The sequence below is a fragment of the Macrotis lagotis genome, chromosome X (genome assembly GCF_037893015.1).
Source record: "Macrotis lagotis isolate mMagLag1 chromosome X, bilby.v1.9.chrom.fasta, whole genome shotgun sequence".
In the NCBI taxonomy this organism is placed as follows: domain Eukaryota; kingdom Metazoa; phylum Chordata; class Mammalia; order Peramelemorphia; family Peramelidae; genus Macrotis; species Macrotis lagotis.
This window is the reverse complement of record NC_133666.1, coordinates 10,056,545-10,083,207: the sequence shown is the minus strand read 5'-3', so window position 1 is coordinate 10,083,207 and position 26,663 is coordinate 10,056,545. Positions and strand designations below refer to the sequence as shown.

Below are 26,663 nucleotides of genomic sequence, written 5' to 3'. Positions count from 1 at the left end.
GCACAGCCTAGGAGTCAGGAAGACCTGAATTCAAATGTGACCTCAGATACTAGCTGTTTGACCTTGAGCAAATCTTAGCCTAAAAACAAAAAAAAACCCAAAAAACACAAACCCCTTACATTTCACATAATTGGTTTCCTTTGTAATTACCCAAAGACTGACCTCCAAGTTATCTGTGACATACAGACACACACACACACACACACACATACACACACACACACACAGGTTTCCAAACCCTTGGAATAAAAATGATCATCTAAACCTATCATTTACCAGAATACTTTCTAGTTTTCTTGACAGTTGTTAAATAAAGTATCACAGAATTTCAAAGTCAGAGGGGACTTTACCAGCCATTTATTTCATCCCACATCTCAACAAAAATTCCTTCCACAACACATTTGCTGAGATCTAATTTTTCCTTGAAGATTGCCAATGAGGAGAAAACCTTTATGTCCCCCCACCAAAACCACCTATAGCACTATTAGTTAGGATTAATTAGTTTGAACTTTCTCCTAACATCAAATTTGTCTTTGTATAATTTCTAATTTTGTGGTTTTTGTAACTAATTTTTGTATTTTTTCTCCCCTTGCCCTCTAAGGACAAATAGACAAGTCTAATTCCTTTTTCACAAAATAGTAATTCAAATGGTTGAATCTGATAAGCATTGTGCATGCCTTTCTCTACCACTCCCCCTCCCCCAGTCTTCTCCAAAATAAACATCCTCTAGTTCCTAAAGAGCCATTCTTTATTACTGGAAGTTCCTTCTCATTTTAGTGTGTGTTCTCTCTCTCTCTCTCTCTCTCTCTCTCTCTCTCTCTCTCTCTCTCTCTCTCTCTTCTCTCTCTCTGAGAGATGATGACATTACAAGCACATGAATTGGATTTGAGTGAGGAGGTGCTGTAGTTAAGTCACCAGCCTCACTTTCTCCTCCACAGCCATCTGGGTCCAGTGGCCACATATGAATCAGAATGACAGGAGATGGCGCTGAATTTACATGAACATTAGATTGCTATGTCTCTCTGTTTCAAGGTCTTGCTTGTCCAGCCCACGTCACTGATCATTTGGTTAATTACTCTAATATATCTTTATCTTCTGGGGGAAGCTAGGTGGCTAGTGGAGTCAGGAAGGCTGATCTTTTGGGAGTTGAAATCTGGTCTGAGAGTCCTACTAGTTCTGTTAAGTCACTAAACTCTGTTTGCCGCAGTTTCCTCATCTATAAAATGAGCTGGAGAAAGAAACGGCAAATGACTCTAGTATCTGCCAAGAAAACCCCAAATGGGCTCACAAAGAGTTAGAAACAACCAAAACAGCAATAACAATTTCCTAATTTAGTCAAACCAAATCCACGCTTCCTACATCCCCCCCCAACCCTCCCACTCCACACCTCATTCCAATTATTTTAACTTTGGTATCCTCATTGTTACAGACATGATTTTACTGATTTAAGAGATTTCCAATGAGGAAATTCCTTCTCTAGATGCAGACTGGGCATTTGTAAGAAAGGTGGTTGGGGGACAGCTAGGTGGCTCAGTGGATAGAGCACCGGCCCTGGAGTCAGGAGTACCAGAGTTCAAATCCTGCCTCAGACACTTAATAATTACCTAGTTGTGTGGCCTTGGGCAAGTCACTTAACCCCATTTGCCTTGCAAAAACCTAAAAAAAAGAACCTAGAAAGGTGGTGTGTTGCTCAAAGTTCAATAGTTTGTACGTGCCAGAAGTACTTGAACCCAGGTTTTTCTGGAAGCTCTTTGTCTATATCTCTTGATATTCCCGTCCTATTATTCATCTGAAAAAAATTTTAAATTATTTTATTTAATCCTATATTTTCTTTGCTGTATAAAAATATTCATAGTAGTTCTGTTTGAAGTGGCAAAGAATTGGAAATTGAGTGGATGTCCATCAATTGGGGAATAGATGAACAAAGTGTGGTATATGTATATGATGGAACACTATTGTTCTATTAGAAATCAGGAGGGATGGGATTTCAGAGAAGTCTGGAAAAACATGCATGAACTGATGCTGAGCAAGATGAGCAGAACCAGAAGAACATTGTACATCCTAGCAGCAACATGGAGATGACATTAAACCTTATTGGACTTGCTCATTCCATCAGTGCAATAATAAGGGACAATTTTAGGGTATCTGTGATAAAGAATATCATCTGTATCCAAAGAAAGAACTATGGAATTTAAACAAAGATCAAAGAGTATTGTATTCAATTTTTTTAAAAAGTTGCCTTTGCAAAACCACTGTAACCAAGATCAAAAGAAATGCAGTAAATTGGGAAACAATTTTTGCAACTAGTATTTCTGAGAAAGGACTCATTTCTATACTCTACAGAGAACTGAGTCAAATTTAAAAAAAAAAAAACAACTCATTCCCCAATTGACAAATGGTCAAAGGATATGCAAAAGGATGAGGAAGTCAAAGCCATCCAGTCATATGAAAAATTGCTCTAAATCACTTATTAGAGAAATGCAAATTAAAGCATCTCTGAGGTACCATGTTGCACCTCTCAGACGGGTCAATATGACCAGAAAGGACAATAATCAATATTGGAAGTGTTGTAGGAAATCTGGAACACTAAGATATTGTTGGTGGAGCTGTGAACTCATCCAATCTTTCTGGAGAGCAGTCTGTAACTATGCCCAAAGGGCAACAAAAATGTGCATACCCTTTGATCCAGAAATACCACTACCAGTCCTATACCTTGAAGAGATGAAGAAAAAGGGTAAAAACATCACTTGTACAAAAATATACATAGCAGCTCTAATTATGGTGGCAAAGAATTGGAAATAGAGTGAATGTCTATCAATTGGGTAATGTCTTAATAAATTGTGATATATTTATGTGATGGAACATTATTGTGCTATTAGAAACCAGGAAGGATGGCAATTCAGGGAAGCCTGGAAGGATTTGCATGAACTGATGCTGAGTGAGATGAACAGAACCCGAAGAACATTGTACACCCTAAGAGCACCATGGGGTTGATAATCAACCTTAATGAACTTGCTCATTCCATCAGTGCGATGATCCGGCACAATTTTGGGATATCTGTGATGCAGAATACCATCTGTATCCAGAGAAAGAACTGTGGAGTTTGAACAAAGACCGGACTATTACCTTTAATTAAAAAACAACACTATCTTATTATGTAATTTTGCTATCTCTTATACTTTATTTTTCTTCCTTAAGGATATGATTTCTCTCTCATCACATTCAACTTAGATCAATGTATACCATGGAAATAATGTAAAGACTAACAGACTGCCTTCTGTGGGGGGGGGGGGTGAGAGTAAGATTAGGGGGAAGATTGTAAAATTCAAAATAAATAAAATCTTTTATCAAAAAAGTTGTCTATATACCATATAATTTTGCTATCTCTAATATTTTGTTTCTTCCTCAAGGATATGCTTTTTCTCTCAACACACTCAACTTTGATCAATGCATAACATGGAAATAAAGTAAAGATTATCTTCTGTTGGGGGGAGAGAAGGAGGGAATTGTAAAACTCAAAACCTTACAAAAATTATGGGTAGAAACTACTATTGTATATAATTGGGAAACAAACAAAATGTTTCTATAATAAACAAGATAAAAATAAAAGTATTTCTTTGCTAACCTGATTGGCTTAACATTAAATCTGTAGACCAGTATGGTGGCATTATACATTTTATTATACTACCATGAATATCACACTTCACTTATTTTAGCCTTAATCTTCATTTTCATAAAGTGAATTTATCTCTGACATGGTTGTGTTTTAAAACCTTGGATTGCAAGGAAAATGAATTTTGTTCAAAACCACAGATATGAGATATGTGTCATAATTCATTATAGTGTTATCTTTTAAATAATGTTACTTTATGTTTCTCACTGTGTATGACACAGACAAGATTCATGTTTTAGGAAGAAGTTAGAAAAGAAAAGCTCAAGGTCACCTTCTGATATAGATTTGGAGTAAGAGGAATAAGTTCAAATCTAAGCTTTACTACTCATTAGTTGTGTGAATATGGGCAAGTGACTTAATCTATCAGTTTCATCATCTCAAAAATGATTAGACTAGCTGACTTCCAGTAAGAGTTTTAAATCTATGGTTCTTTGGAATTTGGAAAAAAATTGTTTTAGATACTTAATAATTTCCTAGCTGTGTGGCCTTGGGCAAGCCATTTAACCACACTGCCTTGCAAAAAACCTAAAAAAATTGTTTTGCAATTCTACTTTACAGAAGTATTCCAAGGACACTTTAGCAGTTAATTCCAAGATATTTAATGCAATAATCTAATGGAATTTTTTATTCCTTCCTCCAAATGACAGGAAGAGATGATTCTCTGGAAGGGTTTAGGGATGGGCAGTGGGAAATCTAGGTAATATAAAATCAAATTCAATAAAAAAAATTTTAAAAAAAGAAAAGAAATTAATCAGACAAGCATAGTAACCTAGTGTTTGACAAACCCAAAGATCTCCATTAATGAGGCAAGAATTCACTATTCAACAAAAATTGTTGGGAAAACTTGAAAGCAATCAGGCAGTTACTAGGTCTATACCAAGTTCTCACATCACATATCAAGATAAGCTCCAGATACTGAATTCAGAGACAAAGGATGGCATAATAAACAAATTAGAGGAGCAAATAAGAAATTACCTGTCAGATTTATGGACAGGGAAAGTTTCTGACCAAACAAGGGATAGTGTGGATAACAGAAGGTAAAAATGGCAACTTTGAATGCATAATAGTAAAGAGTTTTGTACAAAGAATTAAAAGAGAAGTAGATAAGCAGAAAAAAATTCTTTGCAACAAGTTTTTTGATAAGTCTCATTCTATATATAGGGAACTAAGTCAAATTTATAAGAATGAGAGCCATTTCCTAATTGATAAATACTAAAATGATATGAACAATTAGAGGAAGAAATTCATTATCAACAATCATATGAAAAAATACTCAAAAGCACTAACAATTAGAGAAACACAAATTAAAACAACTCTGAGGTTCCGCCTCATACCCATTCAAACTGGCAAAATTGACACAAAAAAAGGACTGTGAGAAAATAAATACATTAATGCACAATTCCAGAGGTCTGATGATGAATTCAGAGTATAAACTAAAAGATATTTCTTTTGGACATGGTCAAAATGGGAATTTGTTTTGCTTGACCATTACATATTTGAAACGGGCATTTTGTTTTTCTTTCTTTCTCAATGGGAGAAAAAGTAGAATTTTCATAAATGAAAAAAAATTTCATTAGAAAGAAAAGGAAAGGGCAAAGCAAAAAATATGCAAATATTCTAATTATTTCTGTGGCTATCTTTTATATACTATACTTTTACTGAAGATAAAAATTATTTTTTTTCATTTTCTAAAATTCTAAGTAAACTATCATTATCATCAGTAAAGAGATCATGTCTCCTTTTTTCATTTTAAAGATTTTATTTATTTTGAGTTTTACAATTTTCCCCTAATCTTACCTCCCCCACCCCCCACAGAAGGCAATTTGCCAGTCTTTACATTGTTTCCATGGTATACATTGATCCAAATTGAATGTAATGAGAGAGAAATCATATCCCTAAGGATAAAATAAAAGAGCAAAATAAGACAATAAGATATCAGGCTTTTTTTCTAAATTAAAGGTAATAGTCCTTGGTCTTTGTTCAAACTCCACTATTCTTTCTCTGGATACAGATGGTATTCTCCATTGCAGACAGCCCCAAAATTGTCCCTGATTGTTGCACTGATGGAATGAGCAAGTCCATCAAGGTTGATCATCACCCCCCATGTTGCTGTTAGGGTATACAGTGTGTTTCTGGTTCTGCTCATCTCACTCAGCATCAGTTCATGCAAATCCCTCCAGGCCTCCCTGAATTCCCATCCCTCCTGGTTTCTAATAGAACAATAGTGTTCCATGACATACATAAATCAGTCTTCCCCAAATATACACATATATATATATATATATGCACATATATATTTGCTTAATTTTTTTCTGATAGCTATGGCTATATTTAGAATGAGATCAAACAACGGTGTAGACAATGGGCATCTTGCTTTACCAATACTTGTTTCATCATTACAAGTAACAGTTTCAAATATCTACTTTTGATGATTATTAGAAAAAGGTCCCATCTCCTGCTCTTTGGTATTATTAAAACAAATAGTATTTTCTTGAAGGCTCTTCCTAGAATCTGTTGATATAATGTGTGAGGAAAATGTAGGTGTTTGGGTTCCTCAAGAATGTGAAAGGAGAATTGTAAATTTACATTACAAACACTGGACTCTATATTGTTGCCTTATGGGCAGGTGACCTCAATTTGATCAAAAACTGTTGAGATTCTCCCACCTGTTTTTAATTTAACCTAGAGTCTTGACCTCCTTTACCCATGCTCAAAGAGATGGATCTGTTCTTGCTTATTAGTATACTGAGCAGGGTGGGGGAAATGTATAGGAACCAATGTATCAATTACATTTGTAACCACAGTCTATGATTGGCATGAGGGGGCAGGAACAAAGTCTTTCAAAGTGCATAAAAGAGCTTGTATGTTGGGATTTCCCTGCCCCTCTCCCACCATGAGAGAGGTGTGCTATTTTGTTAAAATATCTTAATAAAAACCATTTTACTCACTGTGGACTAAGTATTCTTGAGCCATTTATAACAATTTGGAGACTCATGCAGGATAGTAATGTAAATCTGGTATTTTCCAGGAAGAACACAAGAAAATAATGCATGCAACTGCTTGATTTCAAGCCCATTTTCTTGGTGTTCTTTGCTGGGGAAATATCTCAGAGATTCCTGGGAAGATTGGCCCAGGTTTGGAGCCAAGAGTGATTAAGATGTCTGGGAGTAGTAAAGGCGGGAAAGGGGCGATTTCCAGGTTGGCATTGATGGCCAGAACCACCCTGGACTGGCTGAGAAGCCCTCCATGTGGGAGATCTGTCCCAACCGAGATGCCAGAGCATAATGTGGTGACCTGAAGTAGGGGGATTTGGGTTCCCCCTCCTCCAGGAATTTCCACGTAGACAGTAGCTGGAACCTGGAAGGAAGCTGATTGGATCCAGTGCTGTGTGAGTGAGTTTGAATGTTCCCGTGGGCGTGTGTATGTTTATTCTATGTCCTGTCTTGTATAAGTGCTCTGTGTTAGTTATTTCTGGGTCTGGGGACTCAGCTTGAGTTTTAAACTGTGGGGGAGCTGGGAGTTGGGCTAAGGAGTTTCAGAATAGGGAGAAGGAAGTAGGTGTGCAGTGGCTTCCTCACTGAGCCGGTGGTAACTGCTGGTGAGTAGAGTTAAAGAGAAAAGGGGAGCAGGATTCTTAAAGAGAAAAAGCTGTTTTGCGGGGGAGAGTTTAGAAAAGAGAACTTTTAAGGGAAAGAGTGAGAAAGTATAAGAGGGAAGATTTCTTATTATGACTCAGAAAGATCCCATGTTTTCTCCCTGGGTTGGGGGAAGGGGATGATAGGTTGCACAGGTGGTAGTCTTAGACAAGTGGCAATCTTGGTCCCATCTACCATCTTGTTAAGACTTGAACTCTAAACTGAGTTCACCTGAGAGCCCCACTGACCCACGAAGGTGGGAAGAGGACAGGAGAGTTAAAAGTGCTTAAGCCTTAATGGTAAAGAGACTCCTCCACAGGGTGGGATATGGGATTGGGAAAGGAAGAAAATATAAAATCCAGGGGTTAGGAGTCATATTTAATGAAAGGAAATCATGTTGAATGACTATCCCTGCTCTGGCCCTGTGGCCTAAGAGTAATGACTCTCTCTCACTGTTTTAAGGTTTCCAAAGGTTTGGGAATCACTCTAAGGTTTTTTTTTTTAAAGCTTTTGCAAGCAGTGGAGTTAGTGGCTTGCCCAAGGCCACACAGCTAGGTAATAATTAAGTGTCTGAGGCTGGATTTGAACTCAAGTACTCCTGACTCCAGGTCCTGTGCTCTATCCACTGTGCCACCTAGCCGTCCCCAATCTAAGGGGGAATATTAGTGTTGTTACATTCTGATAAAATTTGAACAGAATGGGAGGAATTAAATAACCTAGATTGTCAAATTAGTTTGGAATTATAAACTATTTTAACACTATGGTAACTATTGCAAGGAATTAAGTGGTTTGGGATTTTAAACTTTATCTTAACACCTTTAGGTTAAAGAAAAGTGGTATTGTGTTACTAAGAAGAGAAATACCGGGGCAGCTAGGTGGTGCAGTGGATAAAGCACCAACCCTGGAGTCAGGAGAACCTGGGTTCAAATCCGGTCTCAGACACTTAATAATTACCTAGCTGTGTGGCCTTGGGTAAGCCACTTAACCCCATTTGCTTTGCAAAAACCTAAAAAAAAATACCTATGTTGTCAGGGATATTTACTGATTTATTTTGGGGAAAAAGCTCTAATTCATTTTAATGTTAAGCCTAATACTAACAATTGTAGTTTTATTTTGGATGTAGCTTTTGGAATGTGAGTACTGGATTCTCTGTGTAAGGTACTCTAAAGCTTTTATCAAACTAAACAGTTGAGAAGTTTAGTTGTAATTGCACTGGGGTTTTAAATGTATCCTTTGCATAAGACTGGATTCTGAGAATCTGGGCAAAGAGGTCTGGAAGGCAAAAGGGTAAAGATAATGGTATATTCATTTTTCTCTTGTTCTAAGGGAAATGAGATGTTTAAATAAGAATCTTATGTTTAATGTTTATTAACAATGTATGTTCAATTTTAAAGGAGTAAAAAATGTAGACTTCTCTCTTGGTAACTGCAGACAGCTGATGTGGGGGGGGGGGGTGCTCCGAACAAATAGCAATTGTGTGGTTCCACTGTAAGGTAACTTATTGATGAGTAAGATGTATTTATCAGTTATGTGATATTCTTTTGTATATGCAAAGAGATTCTATTTGGATATCCCCTGTGAATATGCTATTTAAATAATGTATTGTTAAAGCCTGGGATTAACATGTGATTGCTCTGAAGGGCAATAAGGGAAATATCAAAAAGTATGACCCCTTCTGGGATAGATCTGTGGGTTCATAATGTAATAATGGAAGGATTGCTTTGTATAATCTAGTAATTTGTGTCATTCTTATTGCTGTTCTGTTATATTGAAATTAATAACACATGTTGGCAATTTAAAGTCACCTAAGATGTTCTAAATGGTTTTAAGGCAGTCTGAAAGGTAATTTGTATGTTAGAAGGGGCAGATGGGTAGTGTAGTAGATAAAGCACTGTTCCTGGAGACAGGAGGACCTGAGTTCAAATGAGACACTTAATGATTGCCTTGGGCAAGTCACTTAACCCCAATTGCCTTGCCAAAACAAAAATAATAATTCATATGTTAAGGATAGCTAGTAGCTAAACAAGTTTATATAACATATGTGTGAACTGGGAATATTTTGAATATATATATATATATATATATGTATATTCATTCCAAAATTATTGGTTGTTTGCTTTGAAGTAAAAGCACCTATGTAATATGAAAATAATAAACACAAGAAAGATAATTTGAGATTTTTGTGTCAATATTTAGCTTAGGCAATCTCCTGGTCAAAGGAGGTATTTATTTGTTGTAAAATACAACAGGCTAGAAGGAGTATTCTCTAGCTAAGGGTAATCTGATACACCATCTTTATTTAGAGATAGAGTAGATAGTAGTAGATTTAGTAGATAGATTTTAAACAAAGGAATGTCTCTAGTAAGAAGTAGGAGATAAGGCCTGTAGGACTCATTAGAAGCTCTAATTAGGTAAAACAACCATTTTAGATCATAAGACTTTTAATCAATTTTCTATTTTTATGTCAGCTACCAGGATGGTCATCTAAAGGAAATGCTACTGGGCCAATGTTGTGTTCTTGAAGCCAAGGAAGCCAATGAGCTAAAGATGTCGGGTGACAGATAGGCAGCCAAAAAGTGTGGCTTCTCAGTACAGCTGAGGTTGGACCCTTTTGACTTGATTTCCCCAAAATGACATTTGAATAATGCCTCACCTGGAAGACTAAATCTGGCCTAAGACATTTGACTACCTACATGAGCTCTGCCTGGACACAGAAAATAAAGGAATTTTCCTTTAATGGCCTGGATCTTTACAGCTACTAAACAAACCAGAAAAAAAGTTTTAGGTAAACTGGATTTAACCACCAGATAAGTTGTAACCCTAGCCTATAAGGGCAGGAACTTTTAAAGTGCATAAAAGAGCTTGTATTTTGGGATTTCTCTGCCCCCTCTTCCTACCATGAGAGAGGTGTGGCATTTTGTTAAGTATTCTCAAGCCATAGTGAGTCTTAATTATTTTTTGCAACAACTGTATTCCTAGTACAAATCCAACCTTAAAATTTTTCATTTAATAATTTTGTACCAATATTAAAATAAATTTTCTTTCTATTTCTTGTTTCTTTATTGGGATCATATATAAGCTGAGCTTCTGTGAATATTTTATACATATAGGAGTTGTTCTATCACTAAGTATTGATGAAATAAATTTGTGGACAAATTTTTTTTTGGAGGGGGCAATTGGGAGTGGAAGATATGCACAAGAGTTTATTTTTCCTTTGATTTCCAAATAATTTTCCCCAGTTGTCAGTGATTCACCACACCTTATATTTCCTTTATATTTATCTGAATGAATTTTATTCTTCTCATTAAAATATAAAAGGACATCTTTCACAATGCCCAGCAGATACACAATCTTTTTTAACTCAGCTGAATGCCATGATGGGAAAAGAATGCCCTTCCTCTGCAAGCTTAGGAATTTATGGAACTCTATCTTTAGAATTTTGAGGGTGAAACCAGGTGAAGTTGCTGTGTTTTAAGTGGGAGTTCTATGGTTATTGGGAACCAGGAACTGTGAGGAGGTACAATAGAAATATCAAAGTAATTGTTCTTGAATAATTTATAATCAAGAGGCAAAGAAAGCACAAACACATTGATAGAGGTAAGTAGCTATACTAAAACTCAAAGGATGTGTTTTCCTTCAAAATTATAGGTAAATCTGTACAAGTAGAACTAGAAGCCTCGCTCTTTGCTCTTCCCTCCTCTCCTCCCCCCCCCCCCCCCCCCCCCAAGGCAGCCCATTCCACTTTTGGATAGGGCTGGCTCATTGCTAGGAAAGCTTTACTGTTTCAAGCTGAAACTTTTCTTCTGGGAAATCTTCACTTACTGCTCCTAGTTTTCTCCTCTGGGACCAAAGAGAACAAATCTATTCCTTCTAGGTGTTTTCACCTTGAGTCATGGCATCTACCCCAAGGTTGAGTTTGCAGTCCATTAAAACCCCCAGATCTGATTCAGCTGAATTATTGCCTACTCATGCTTCTATGTTGGAGAGATTATTTTTTTTTAAATTATTTCCTTTTATATTTGTCATTTCCTAACAGTAACACACAGATGAACCCTCCCTTGTAACAGAGAAAAACATCTAACCAAAACCAACTGATCAAAGGGTCACCATACCTGAGAGGAGATGAACATTCTTCCCACATAGTCCCTCTTGAGCACAGCTATCTTTCAGTATTTTCATTCATATTATTGTAGTAATTCCATATACCATTCTCCTGGTTCTGCCCACTTCATGCTGCAAGACCCTATGCTTCGTACAAGACCCCAAACAGGATGTTGATTTTTTCAATTTAATTTTTAAAATTTACATGTATCTTTATTGTATTGGGTCTTATTAGATTCTTTCAAACTTAATTGTCAAGATATTTTTGGATCTTGACTGTAATGTACTAAGATGGCCACATCACCAAGTTTCTTATCTTTGACAAAGATTTAATGTCTTTTATCCAATTCATTGATTCAAAAAATGATTAAGTACATACAGTCCAATAGATCCCTTGGACATTCTACTAGACACATTATTCCCAAAAGATACTAACCCATTAATGATTACACTTTGGGTGGAGCAGTTCTATTATATATCTCTCCACCTTTCCCATAAAAAAGACATGAGACTTTGGCAAAACTACACCCTAGTTGGTCAAAAAAGTAAAAGGGGTTGAATGACTTGCTCTTGATAAAGTCGTGTGAGTCTGCTGTAATCACCACTTTCTTAGGAATTTCACTAACCATCTTTTTTTATAAATCAAAATCAGTAAGTCAAAGTCAAATTCACTAATTCATAATTCTAAGGCTTCAATCGCTACATTTTTTTTTGAAAATTCAGATATCTGCCCTTCTCTGGGCCTACAGTACCTTTCTATTTCTCCATCTTCTCTGCTATCCTTGGGAGATTACTGACTGAATCAGCAATCACATCAATTAGCTCTTTCAGTAATCTGGAATTTAGTCCACTAAGGTCTGGTGACCTGACTATGCAGAGGGCAAATACCCAGAATCTGAAATCTCCCATTTTATTTTGAGTTTCTTCCTAAGCCCTTTTGTTCTATTACCCCAAATGTAAAGATAATTCTCCTCAAAAGATAGGAAAATCAAAATAAGAAATGATTAACTTAGGCTCACTAACTCTACCTAAGATGCTTCTTTGATCTTCCTCTGAGCTAAAAAATAGCCCTTTCGGTGGTTATTTGCATTCATTGCAGAATGTAGTGGGACTAGAATACTCTTCTGTTGCCACAAACTTCCCTACCAGTGCTTTATAATCTAATCATGTGTTATTTCAGATCTGAATTTTTCAAAATAAAGACAAAGTCAAAACTAATGGAACTTGAGACAGAACTGGAAGGCAACACAGGAACAAAAAGCATTTTGATTATTTATTGCTTGCTAATTCATTTGTTTCAACTTTCTTAAATGCTAAATGTTTTATTAACAGCAACATGGTGAGATGATCAACTATGATGGATGCAGCTCCTTTCAGCAGTTCAGAGATCAAGAACAACCCTGAGAGATCTGCTGTGGACAATACCATCCATATATAGAGGGGGGGAAAAACACAATCTGAAAATATACTATGTTCATTCTTTTGTTTTCCCTTCCTTTCTTGTGGTTTTTCTTTCCTCTAAGTTCTAATTCCTCTTTCACAATATGATTAATATATATGTAAAAGATAAACATGTAAATATGTTATTTACCAGACTGCCATCATGGGGAGGGGGGAAGGGAAAGGAAGGTGGTGAAAAATGTGGAAGTCATAAATTTGCAAATGGGTGAATGCTGAAAAGCTACTATTGCATATAATTGGAAAAATAAAATAAAATTTCAATTAAAAAATATTCTAAGTGTTTTATTTAAGACTATTGCCAATAGCTTCTGGCAAGGCTTCCAAGTGAGAGATAGTATCTAAGATCAACTCCCCCCACACTATGTCAAACAATAAAGAAGATGAAAAAATAAAATTTCCCTAAAGTGGGCATCCCAGAACAAAGAGGGAAAGACACACTTGTTGGCTTCCAAAATCATTCTTAGTTCTCTAGAGTTGGTTGCATCCTGATCTCTCACTCCCCTCTTGGGGCTCTACATAGTAGCAAGTGAGGTGTCTGAGGCAAGAAGCTTCTGAGACTATCCTAAATTATAGGGGTCCCTGCCAAGGGCCATCATCAACCACTCTGGTGCCAGTCACTGCATCTCAGAGACTCCCCTAAGCAGTGATGCACCTGGACTAAGCTGAATTAGTAAATTCACACAGTCCTGGTGACATGGACAAGAGAGAATAGCCAGCCTTGAAGGAAAGAAAAGCTCTGAAAGGAATGGAGAAGAAGGGGCTTTTGACAAGAAAGCTCATTCAGAGATTGGGAATAAGCCAAGTTCCCCCTTGGGAACTAAAGAGAACTAGAAATGCACACAATAAACTAAAAACAACTAAAAGAAGGAAAGGGAGGCCTTGTAAGAGAAAACATTATCAGTGAGACTGAAGAAATCAGGAAGCAAATATATTCATAAAATTAAGAAATAATATGGGGTAAGAGAATGCAAAGATGGAAAAACTCAATAAATCAGCAATAAGTATAAATAGAACCTCAAAAAATAATAAAATTACTCCAAAACTGATCAAAATGCCTAATAAAAAATGCAAAGATAAGATAAGGAATAGTAATGTTTCTCTTAACCAAAAACTCAAATGCAGATGCCTTTATAAGAAGAAACTAGAAAACCTTACAGTAGACTGAAAATAGAGGAAACAAAATTTCACAATACAGCAATAAAGAAATAGAGCAAAATCAAAAGAAAGTGAAAATGCAAAAACTTATGAAATCATAGTATTACAGACTTAGAGCTAAAAGGGGTCTCTAGATATCAGCAATTTAAAAAATTGACCAGAAAAATAGAGCTCAGAGGAAATAATCTAGAATCACAGACAAATATGATGAAATAAAAAAATAATAATACCACACTTCAAGAAACCAAGTGTCTATGTATTAGATCCAGAAGGCAGAGTACAGATTCATAGATTCATAGGACATTACAGAAGAGGCAAACAGAAACAGTGATTGTGAAGTTCCAGAGCTCCCAGGTCAAAGACAAAATGTGGCAAACAGATAGGAAGAACAGATATTATACCAGAGAACTACAGTCAGTCTATATACCAAGAAAGCAAAGACTGGAATTATTCACTAACATGTAAAGGAAAAGTTGAATAAATTCTATAGGGTGAAAAATGGACTTTTAACATAATTGATAAATTTCAAACATTTCTATTTAGTAAAATAGAGCTACAGTCTTTAGAATGAAAATACAGTAGCCAAATAAAATTTTTTAAAGGAATACACATAGGTACAGTTTGAAAGGACTAAGTAATGATCAAATGTTTACATCATGAAAAAAAGAGAAAGTCCTTTCAAATTTCTACCTAACAATTAGTGCCAGGCTTAGAGTTGTGAAGTCCCAAGTTCAAATCTAGTTTTCAAGACACTTTCTAGCTGTGTGACCCTGGGTAAGTCACTGTTTGCCTGTTCCTTTATCTGAAAAAAATGAGCTGGAAAAGGAAATGGCAACCCACTTCAGTATCTTTGCCAATAAAGACTTAAATGGAGTCACAAAGAGTCAGACAACTGAATATAAAGATTAATGATGGAAGAGAGCAAGCTCTGGAATTGGGGTACTCAAAAAAACAAACACAAGAAACCATCCTTTGTTTTTCTTTTCTTTCTTCTTTCTTTGGCAAGGCAACTAGAATTAAGTGACTGGCCCACGTTCACACAGTGTTCAAGTATTTGGGTTTGGATTTGAACTCAGGTCCACCTGACTCCAGGACTGATGCTCTATCCACTTCCACTACCTAGTTGATCCCACAAAGAAACATCTTAAGGAAGGTAGAGATAAGAGACAAATTTGCTATTTCTTATAATTGGGGTGAATCTTTGAAATATAAGTAGGAAGGGAATTTCATGAATTTTATCCTTATCTAAGCCTGGGAAGGAGAAAAGAAGGGAGAAGAACCCAGAGAGAAGAAGAGAGTGGTGAAATAAATAGAGGCCTAGCCCCTGAAGCAGGAAGAAGGGGACTCTGGCATTCAGAAGGGAATCACATCAAGAAGAAAAGAACAATTACTAATGACCAAGTAAAAAGTAAGGCCTAGTCATCTGGGCTGATCTTAAGAGGGAAAAACAAATATTTTATAACTGTGTTTGTGAATGGGATGAATTTGCCAATAAAAAAATCGAGTAGTAGAATGGAATAAAAAAACAACACAATAATTGGTTGTATATAAGATCCACAATTAAAACAGATAATAAAGCACTTAAAATAAAGCAGAATTTATTATGCCTGAGATAAATAAAAAAGTAGGAATAAACAAGGCAGTAAAAAATAAATGTGGTTAACAAATAAAGGCAAAAAACCCAGTTATATCATAGTTAAATGCAACATAGAAAACTAAACTAAAAATGATAAATAAATACATATGTAAGGGCACTCAGCACATAGTATCCTGATTTCAGAATTTATAAAAAATTTAGGAGGGTAGAGGTGGAGGTGGGTGCAAAGAAGAAAAGTATATAGATAACTATGATACATGAATAAGATAATGAGTAAGAGGAGGTACAGGCCAAAATGTCAGACATTTGAGAATCTGAACTATAAAGAAAAACAGTAATTGGCTATAAGATGAACTTGGAAAAGTTGCTAAAAGATTTGATAGTATAAGAACATTATAATCAATCAGTATGTAATGATGGAAGACTAGCTGGAGTTATTTCCCAATCAAATTATTTGATTTCAATATCAGTATGATTGTTATATTGTATTCAATCAAAAGTTATTATCTGTAGATGATTGGCAATGGCCATCTTTTCTATATAAAAAAGAAATTTCAAAAACTGTAACAGTTGGAAGGACCTGAATGATCATCTAATTCCATATGTACTTGAAAAGAATACCTATACAGTAATAAAATAAAATAATTCTACAACACAACAAAGATATGAACATCCAGCTTTTACCCCAAAACATCCAGTAATTGTAGGTACCTCATTCCACTTTGGGATAGCTATTTTTAAGTTTTTCTTTATAGCAAAGCTAAGTTTGTCTCTTTGCCAGTTGCACTCACTGCCCTTTATATTCTATCTTCCACAAGGGAGCATTGGAAATACTTGAAGATAATTATCATGATTTATGTCATCATCTGATCAAGTAAAGAACTTTTCTGAAATCCTGATTCTGTCATCTGGCATACTAATAATCTTTTCTTTTAGGAAATATTTTATTTATTTTGAACTTTAAAATTTTTCCCCTAATCTTGCTTCCCTCCCCCCCACTCCCCATAGAAGACAATCTGTTAGTCTTTACATTGTTTCCGTGATATATATTGATCTAAGTTGAATGTGATGAAAGAGAAATCATATCCTTGGGGAATGCTAGTAATCTCTTACTGTAAATTTTATATAAGCACACCAAGACTTTACCTAAATAGTGGAAAAAAAATGAAAATCACCAGGAAGCACAAATCCCAATCTCCTGACAATGTATGGATATCAATGGTACACATGAAAATGAATAGAAAATCTCCAACATAATGGCTAGACCCCTTCTCATAGCTTTATGGAAGAAATGGATAAAAATCAGAAACAATGCACAGTGGCTCCAATGTCTGGCACATAGCAAACACACTACATTTTACCATCTGATTTATGTCATCAAGACCTCTGAGTTTTTCTGTCTACCAGTAAGCATGTGAAATCTTTGCACATAGATCATTTCAGAGATTATTTGCATCCCCAGTGCTTAAAAGGATGGGATAGCATGGACTGTGGAATGCTTGGTCAGCCACCACAATCCCTCCACATTGTCATCACACATCTTGACTTCTGTCCTGCCATTGGTCTTTAATGACCCAAGGAGTAAAGCTGCTAACTTTGTGCAACTCTGCCTCACTATAATCCAATTCTCACAAATGAGAAGACAAGTGACAAGTCACTGGTCCTCTTAGAAAACCAAGGACAAACAACAGTGTCATCTACACAAAAAGGCTCATTGAAGCCATGGGAATAGGTGAGAAGAGAGGAGGGGAGCAGAGGGAAGAAAAGAGGAGAAGAAGAGAGAGGAGGAGAAGGGAGGAAAGGAGAGGAGAAGAGAAGAAAGCCACAAAATGAAAAGAGGTCCCAGAATAAAACTGAGAGACATAATAAAATGACAGCAAAACAAACAGAAGAAAAATGGAAAATATGTGCAAAAAAATGTTTATGATGAATTTCATTTACTTGCAGGGCAATTGGGGTTAAGTGACTCACCTAGGATCACACAGTTAGTAAGGATCAAGTCTCTGAGGCCAAATTTGAACTCAGGTCCCCCTGATCTCCCAGGTAGTGCTCGGTCCTCTTTGACACTGACCTGCTCCTCTTTATCTCACATACTCTAGGGACATTTTCTATTTAAAGGCATTTCTTTGTAAAGTGAGACTTAATTTGGACTATGAGTAGCCACTACTTAATAATAATAATAACTTAATACTGCAGCTTTTCTCACTATGAGAGTATACATATTAAAGTCCAGAGAGGCAGCAAAAGGAATTACCTTAGGTATATGCTTTGCTACAATCACAAAAAAATGCTACCTTTCTAAATTATACAGCAAGTGCAAAACAAAATTACACAACCAAAGATTACAATTCATCACATGTCAATCTGTCAAGTTTGAAATGTCCCAATGATCAAAAAAAAAGTGATCTGGAAACTAGAAATTCAGGGCTTCAAGAACTTCTCTCTCTCAAATAAATTCAATTCCCTAATCATTTATTTCAAAATTATTCTGTGCCAGGCCCTGTGTTAAGGTATTGGGGAGACCACAAAAACAAAAGGAAAACAATTATCAAAAAGTCAAAGTTCTGTTCTACGAAAACTTAGAAAGTTAAGTACATAAAAATTAAATAGAACATCACTGTTGGGGGGCAGGAATTCAGAAAAGATCTTATTTAGGGTGTAGCCTTTGAGCTGAATCTGGAGGGGAGCAGAGAACTCTGAGAGGTACAGGTAAAGAGAAACAGTATTCCAAGCATGGAGGAAAGTCTTTGCAAAAGCACAGAAAGCAAAGATATAATATCTATTTGTATGAAGAAAAGCAAGTGGGCTGGTTTGGCTGACATATAGAGAATGTGTGAAGATCACTCTCAGTCTCTTTCTTCTATGGGTTAAATTAATCATCCATTTGTTAGTAGGAAATATACTATTATGGCCAAGACTTGTGAATGAGGAAATACCCTCTACTAATGCAAATCTGCAATTTATAGTTCAAGAGAGATACCTAGGGTATGAGAAAGTTTAGTAGCTTATATATATATATATATATATATATATATATATATATATATATATATATATATATATATATATGATATAGATAAGGGCGGCTAGGTGGCGCAGTGGATAGAGCACAGGCCCTGGAGTCAGGAGTACCTGGGTTCAAATCCGGTCTCAGACACATAATAATTACCTAGCTGTGTGGCCTTGGGCAAGCCACTTAACCCCATTGCCTTGCAAAAATTAAAAAAAACAAATTTATACACACACACACACACACACATATATATATTTGATATAGATAGATATACACAGGTGATATATATATCAGAGGTGGTCTTGTGAACACAGATCTTCCTGACTTCTAAGCTAGCTCTCCATCTACTACCCCCAAACAACCTATCTCTGCCATGTACTTTTGTGTATAAACAATCAAGGATCCCTTAAGGGGGCACAGCACCTGCCCTAGGAGTAGGGACAAGGGAGTACAATACACACTTTCAGTGGTTTGCTAAAAAGAAAACCAGATATAGAATACACAAGACAAAACTGTCTTTAAAAATTCTAAGATGGCAGAGTAGTAGAGCAGCAACAACAAGAAAAGATGGCAGAGTAGGTCATGAAAAAGTCCAACACATTATCTACACCTACCTTTGCATGGGTAGGGGAGTGCAAATGTGTAATTTCATCACTTTAGGGCATTTTTAGTATGTAAATGCCCTCCACTGATACAGATACCTCTAAGCAGTCTTAGAGAGGAACATTTCTATAGTGACAAAGTTTGTATATTTCAGAGACAGAATTCGAATAATTCACTATGCAATTAAGTAAAAAAAAAAGGAGGAAAAGCAAGGAGCACAACTGTAGGCCCTCAAAAAGAATATCTCCCAGACAAGGAAAAGGGACAAGAAATAAATATTTAAAAATCCTAAACAGATCAAAAGAAATCCAAAGGTAACCAATGGATGTGAAAAGTCCAACAACCAAAGGTAAAGATCCATCAAATTGGATAATGAACACATCTAGTGTCAATGAAGAAATGTTGATACAGGAAGATCTGGGGGGTTTATAAAGGGATACCTTTCATCAGTACAAAGGGAACAAGACAAAATGATTTTTAAAAAAAAAGCATAAAGAGAGCAGTGGGAAAAAAAGAGTATCTGAATTGAATCAATGAGAAATAAAAGACAGTGAAAAGGCTAAGCAGCAGAACATGAAGCAAAACAAACCCAAAAGCAATTCAAGAGGGAACTCAGTATTCTGCAGCAAAGTAAAGTGAGACTACAAGGGTAAGTGACTTGCCCAAGGTTACAAAGGGAGTAAGCAGCAGAGCCAGAACTCAATCCCAGCAACTGCAAATCCTCCTCTTAGCATCTTGAATCGCCTCAATGACCTCAGAAGTGCCTTGTGAACAGAAACCAAGTATTAGAGTTTGTTGATTTGCTTCATGGGTCCCAGGCACTGTTAGGTATATAGAAAATGTTTAAATATTTCTCAAATTTAACTGATTAGAATTAAAAGTATTGAGCATATGGTGTTTTATAAGTCATATTCAAGAGTTTAAGATGGAATAGACATGCAGACAAATGTACAAACAGTAAATTAAGTATATAAATGAATTAATTATAGCACAGGGACAAATGTATTTAATGAACGAGCATGATAAAATATTGGAAACTGAGAATTTTTCTTATTCAGAATTACCTTGCCATTTCAAAAAAGAATTAAATGGGGGCAGCTAGGTGGTGTAGTGGATAAAGCATCGGCCTTGGAGTCAGGAGTACCTGGGTTCAAATCCGGTCTCAGACACTTAATAATTACCTGGCTGTGTGGCCCTGGGCAAGCCACTTAACCCCATTTGCCTTGCAAAAAACTTAAAAAAAAAACACACAAGAATTAAATGGAATCTTCTGCAAGATTCAAAATCATACAATTAAATATCAAGGAATTTGCTGTATCATTGCTAATTTACAAAAACAAATCACCTTGGCTATGTAGATACTAGAAACAAAGAAACTATCTCAGGTACAGACTTAGGCAGATCTGTTTTTTAATTGATATCACTTTCATATGTCAGATCTAAATTTAATGCTTTTAAAAATATAAACCTAAGCATAAGACAAGTTCAGTAAGTGCTTGAGTCAAGTAAAGACAGATGGAATTCTGGCTCCACTTTATACAAGATTGTTTTTCAATCTCCCAAATCTTTAGAAAACACACATTTGTCCCAAGATCCACAAATAGTTGCTAAATCCAAAATGTTCTCCTTTAACTTCTGATCTTTCCACTTTTTTTTTAGGTTTTTGCAAGGCAAATGGGGTTAAGTGGCTTGCCTAAGGCCAGACAGCCAGGTAATTATTAAGTGTCTGAGACCGGATTTGAATCCAGGTACTCCTGACTCCAGGGCCAGTGCTTTATCCACTGCACCACCTAGCCACCCTGATCTTTCCACTTTTACTGGAAGTAGTTTTTATCTAGCAAAGTAGCTTAATTCTTTATTAGAATTTTCTAATAAAGATGGAACAAGGGAGCAAAAGTAACTTGTTAGTAAAGACAGAAAGTCAAATATGCTTTGTCAAAATCAGATAATTAGTACAAGTCTGTTAATAGGGAAATTGGTAATGTTAGGTCAAGTTCCCATCTGGAATATTATTTGTCATAATCATTTGAAAAGGGTTCTAGTTGTGATATACTAATGATTTTAAGCTAGTTCATTTATAAATTTCAATGAATTTGGGGAAACAGACTATTCTAGAATGCTTTTAAAACAGAAATTAGTCTCACCTATAAATAAATCTGACTTTGGACATCTCTGATGAATCCCATACCACTGAGGCAATTTTACTAAATTTGCTCACATTAAGATGACCCACATATGTGTGTGTATATTTTAAAGAATTCCCAAAACCCCTGAAAAATTAGGTCTTCTAAAATCCAATCCCAAATCCTTATTAGTTATATTAGAAGGTAAGCCACAATTAGCATATATTTGCAGTCATATTTATCTCCAAATCTCAAACTTAGGATCTTAGAAGTCATCTAGGCCAAATCTGAAACAAGAATCCCTTCTACAATTACCACTAAGAACTAGTCATGCAGCCTCTATTTGAAACTCTCCAGTAAGGAGGAACCCACTACCTCCCAGTGGCATCAATTCCACTTATTACAAAATTTTTTTTTACATGGAGCTAAAGTCTCTAACTTCCTCCGTTTTTTGTGTCCACTAAAGTTAAAGAGAAGAAGTTCAACTACTGTTCTACAAGACATTTCTCAAATACTTGAAGATAAGTCATATATTCATAAATAAACCCATGGATCAAATTCAGGCAACTCTATTATCTATGGGTAGATTCTGCATTTTGTAGACCTTACTTCTACTTCTCCTCACTGAGGCTGACCATGATGGGGTAGACAAGGTGGTAATTATCTGAGCTATGTATGCAATAGACTGTCTGTCCCAAAGCCAAAAGGAAATTTCAATTTCTACTGCTGTGTTTCTCATTATATGTATTTTATATTATTCATAGATGTCTGGGAACTGACAGTATAAGAGACTTAAAGTTCCTGAAAAGGCAATATTGAGCCAAGCTGTGGTAGAGTGGGCAGAACACCTACACCAAATATCCATGCCAAAGGAGACAGTATATACACAATTCCTCTACACAGTCTCAGGCTCCCACCTCAGGGTATGGAGGTGGCCTTGGATTCTTAAAGGTAATTCTAACAAAGTTCCAGTTCAGACTGCTTATGCCATGCCAGAGAAGCTTCATATAGGGTCCTGGCAAAGCACTACAGCAGTTTTCCAAGGACTGGTCTAGCCATGTAAGGAGCTCATCAACAGTAAACTGAAAACTTGGTGACAAATTCTTTGTTCATGAAGTAAACAAAATTAGAAAATGGTTCTTGCTCAAACCTTTGTGGTTCCCTTTTGCTTTTGTGGTAATGGTGGCCAAGTAGAAGAGAAGGAGGCAGAAGGTTCGATGATTATACAGTATTTGGAGTTTCTATAAACAATAACTTAGTTATTGGTCATCTAAATATAAGACTATTGTCTGATAAACAAGTAGACACACTTTCTAAAAGAAATGAATCATAATAACTTTAACATTTTTCCTATACAAAAACCAGAACACACACACACACACACACACACACACACACACACACACGTTGTAGGTAATTGGAAGGATGCTTCCCAAATTATCCTTGAATAAATAAATCAAAGAAGTTGGCAAAAATAAACATTTTCATACATTTTTGCAAAAATATTACCAGGAAAATAACTGCAATTAATAAACTAACACCTGTTACAGAGGAGGAAAAGAAAAAAAGAAATTCTTTGAGGAACTCAATAAAGTTGTCACAATTAAATCAATATATACTTTGATACACAATAGCTTGAATGCAAAGGTGAGCTAATAGAAGATAGTGAGATATGTTGACAAATATGGTTCAGAAATAAGGAATGAAACAGGCTAAACACTTGTAGGACTGAAGATGCTTCATACCCACATATGATGAATATTTCTTCAAGAAAAGAAGAAGAAGATGATGGAAAGAGTAAACACCAAATAACATCATAAAAAATGAAACTATTTTACTTTAATGGGTGGGAATAGTTTGTTACTGATGTAGAAAGCATTTCTGAATCAGTTATCTGTACAGTTAGACTCCCTGGTCTAGAGAGAGAAAAGATCAAAATTAAGGAAAATTCAAAACAGATATGGCATGAGATTAAAACAGTCCATCTGACCTACTGAAAAACATTATGGACATAAAAAAGGGAATGTACTGTTGGAAAGAATGTCAACACTGATTTTAAATAATTTCATATGGATATCTAACCAATATGAAAAATAAATATAAACTATCATTTCTATGAGACCAAAATCCACCTTAACAAAACTTGACTTCAGTCAAGTTAACTTGCCAAGGAAAAAGCCTAAGGCAAAACAGGCCTTGATGACTAGTTCATTTGCAGAATCTTACAAGATAGTATTACATGACTTTAGTCCTGTGAATAACTTGTCTCCAGGGGAGGCTAGGTGGCGTAGTCGATAGAGCGCTGGCCCTGGAGTCAGGAGAACCTGAGTTCAAATCCGGCCTCAGACACTTAATAATTACCTAGCTGTGTGGCCTTGGGCAAGTCACTTAACTCCATTTGCCTTGCAAAACCCTTAAAAAAACTTGTTTCCAGTATAACTCTACTTCACCAACAAGAATACACCAATTAAAGCTTAACAACTAAACAAAAAGAATACTCTAACTATAGAGTAATGAAGGCTTCATCAACTAGAAGAGCAAAACATCTCTGGCTAGTGCAGCTTTATGAATAGCAGAGTACTTAAAGCTTCTCTTCACCTCATCACCACTCAATAATTGTGTCCCAGGGACAAAGCATACAACTTGCCATTCCCTTCACAGCAAAACATGTAACTATAGTGAGTCATTTATCTCCCAATATAGTTTACACTGGAAAGGCTGACCCCTTTGGGATCCCACACTGCCCAACCTGGGTTGGAAGAAAAATGCCCCTGGCAATGGAAGGGCAAACCATGAGGAGGAGAGTTTGAGACAAACTAAAAGATAAAAAGGGCCAAGAGAAAATGGTTGGGTATAAGTGTGATGGGGATAGGATATATTGTGGTGCAAGGGATAGAGTTCTAGGGTCAGAACGATGAATCCCCATAATCCGCATTTTACAGTTGAAAAAACTGAGGCAAAGAAAGTTGATATGACTTGAGTTATTGTGAGGATCAAATAACAAATGTAAAATGACTTGTGAACCTTAAATCATAATATAAATACTTGCTAACATTATCATCTCGTGTGTGTGTGTGTGTGTGTGTGTGTGTGTGTGTGTGTGTGTATTTACTTCCTTCATTAAGGTTAATCTTAACTTCTGCTATACCTTAGTAGAGGGGTTCTTCAGTTGCTATGGTCAAATATCCTCTGTTAGCCAAACTTCTGGTAATGATTAGATCTAAACTTAGCTAGGATAGTCCTCAGATTACAATTCATCACCATATTCAAAATGTTTTAAGCCTGAGAGGACCAATCAGATTTTGCATTCCACTTGGCAGAGCTTTCAAGAATCCCGAGTGTCATCTCCATGCTATGATAGATATTGGATTCTCTGGAGAGCATCCAAAGAGTAAAAGGTTTGAAGGACTTTGAGACCATGCCATATGAAGATCAATGGAATGAAATGGGCATGCAAAAGTCTGGAGGAGAGATAACTTAAAGGGTAGATAATGGTTATCTTCAAGTATCTGAAGGGGGGTCATATGGAAAATATATTTGACTTCTGTCTAAATAATCAAAAAGGCTAAATTTGGAGCAGTAGGCAGAAGTTATCAACCTATGGTTTGATAAAAGTGAAAACTTCTGAAGATTCAGAACTGTCCAAGGTGGAAGAGGCTGGATGATCACTTATTGGACATGTTGGAAAAAGATTCTTGGTGAGGTATCAATTGAAATAGATGGCCTCTGATAAGAGTACAGATTTTCAACTCAAACTTGTTCAAGTTTAACATAAGGCTGAGCTAGTTTGAAAGTGTAATCCATTAAAAGTGGTAGAAAATTGATTTAGCTGGATAAAATGATGTTCTACTCAGCCACACTCTGGTCATTTCTTCCTTTAGGTTCATTACTATAATCTAGGAGTCACTTTTGAGCTTCATAATCCTGTGATATACAAAGGTAAGCTAGTAATAGAGGGACTGTACTCTGACTTCACAATCACAGCCTTTGCTCAGTTGCCAGAGTCCTTTGACACTAATTATTTAATATGGAAATACTGCTCATGCATTAAGGTTCATTTTTGGCAGTCCAGTCCCTTTCTTGCTGTTTACCTCTTAGTTTGTCAATCTAATTCAAAACAGTATGAAAAGTGCTACTATAACACATGGAAGGAAAAGATACTTTTGAGGGAGGATTTTTGAAATATAAAAAGCCCTGGTAATTACACTACTTAGAAACATACAAATGCATGACACCAAAAAAGGCAAAATAAGCCTTTAAAAATGTGGAAAATTTAATAATTCTAAATCTGAGGTACAAATTGTAGTATTAAGAGCACAGCTCACAATGGCATAATTATGTAGAAATGAGAGGTGCAATTGAGAAGTTTAATAATGTGATATAAATAATGAAAGTTCAGAAGTAAAGTTTGACAACCTTATTATAGTGGTAATTATTTAGTCAGTCCAGTTTTAGTCACCTCCTCATTTACTGGCTCAAAATAGATACTAGCTTTGAAAATACAGCTAAATGAATGTATCATGCCACTGAGTAACATACATACACACACACACACACACACACACACACACACAGAGCCCAATATGAACCAAAGCAGCAAAGATTCCACCTTTGTTACTCCCTCTAACATCCCAGTCACTGGAAATTTTAAAGGGTCCTATGGAATCCATCCAAATGCTGAAGCATGAATTTCCTTAAGAATGCATGTAACATGTTATAGTACATATGTACTATGTATAGTGATGAATTGTAATCTGAGGATCATCTTAGCTATGTTTAAATTTGGTCATTATCAGAAGTTTAGCTAACAGAATATTTGGTCATAGCAACTGAAGAACACATTTACTAAGGTATATGTAGCATGTTATAGTATACATGGAACATGGGACCTAGAGTCAGGAAGACCTGAGTTCAAATCCTAACTCAGTTATATTACAAATTACTCAACCTTTCTAGGTCTTACTTACCTGTAAAATGAAGGTGTTGAACAAAAAAACATTTCAGCTTAAATCTATGATCCAATGAGGACCTTATATAATTTGAGGACCTCTACAAAGGGTAGATAACTCACCACTTACCCCAGGCATCTCATTACAGTTTTAGAGAACTCTAATTTATGATATTTAAAAATAATGACAACTGAAATCTGTATAACAGGTTCATCAGGCTTGTAAAGAACCTTCCCTCCTATCCTGAGATGGATTATGATCCTCATTTTACAGGTAAGAAACCTAAGACTGGGAAACTAAGGGATTTATTTATGATTGCATCCATACAGGGCAAAGAAATGTCATAAATAAAA

At 35.9% G+C, this 26,663-nt stretch overlaps 1 protein-coding gene and 1 long non-coding RNA gene across 3 annotated transcripts in view; both read right to left on the bottom strand.

Annotated features, from left to right (window-relative positions):
• Window positions 1-26,663, bottom strand: part of AMMECR1 (AMMECR nuclear protein 1) — a 156,162-nt gene that overhangs the window by 91,192 nt on the left and 38,307 nt on the right. The gene's annotated exons all lie outside the window — the stretch shown is intronic.
• Window positions 18,711-26,663, bottom strand: part of LOC141501446 (uncharacterized) — a 45,379-nt gene continuing 37,426 nt past the window's right edge. Inside the window, exon 3 of the long non-coding RNA XR_012472238.1 lies at window positions 18,711-22,602. This is a non-coding gene — a long non-coding RNA (uncharacterized LOC141501446). The remainder of the gene's footprint in view (window positions 22,603-26,663) is intronic.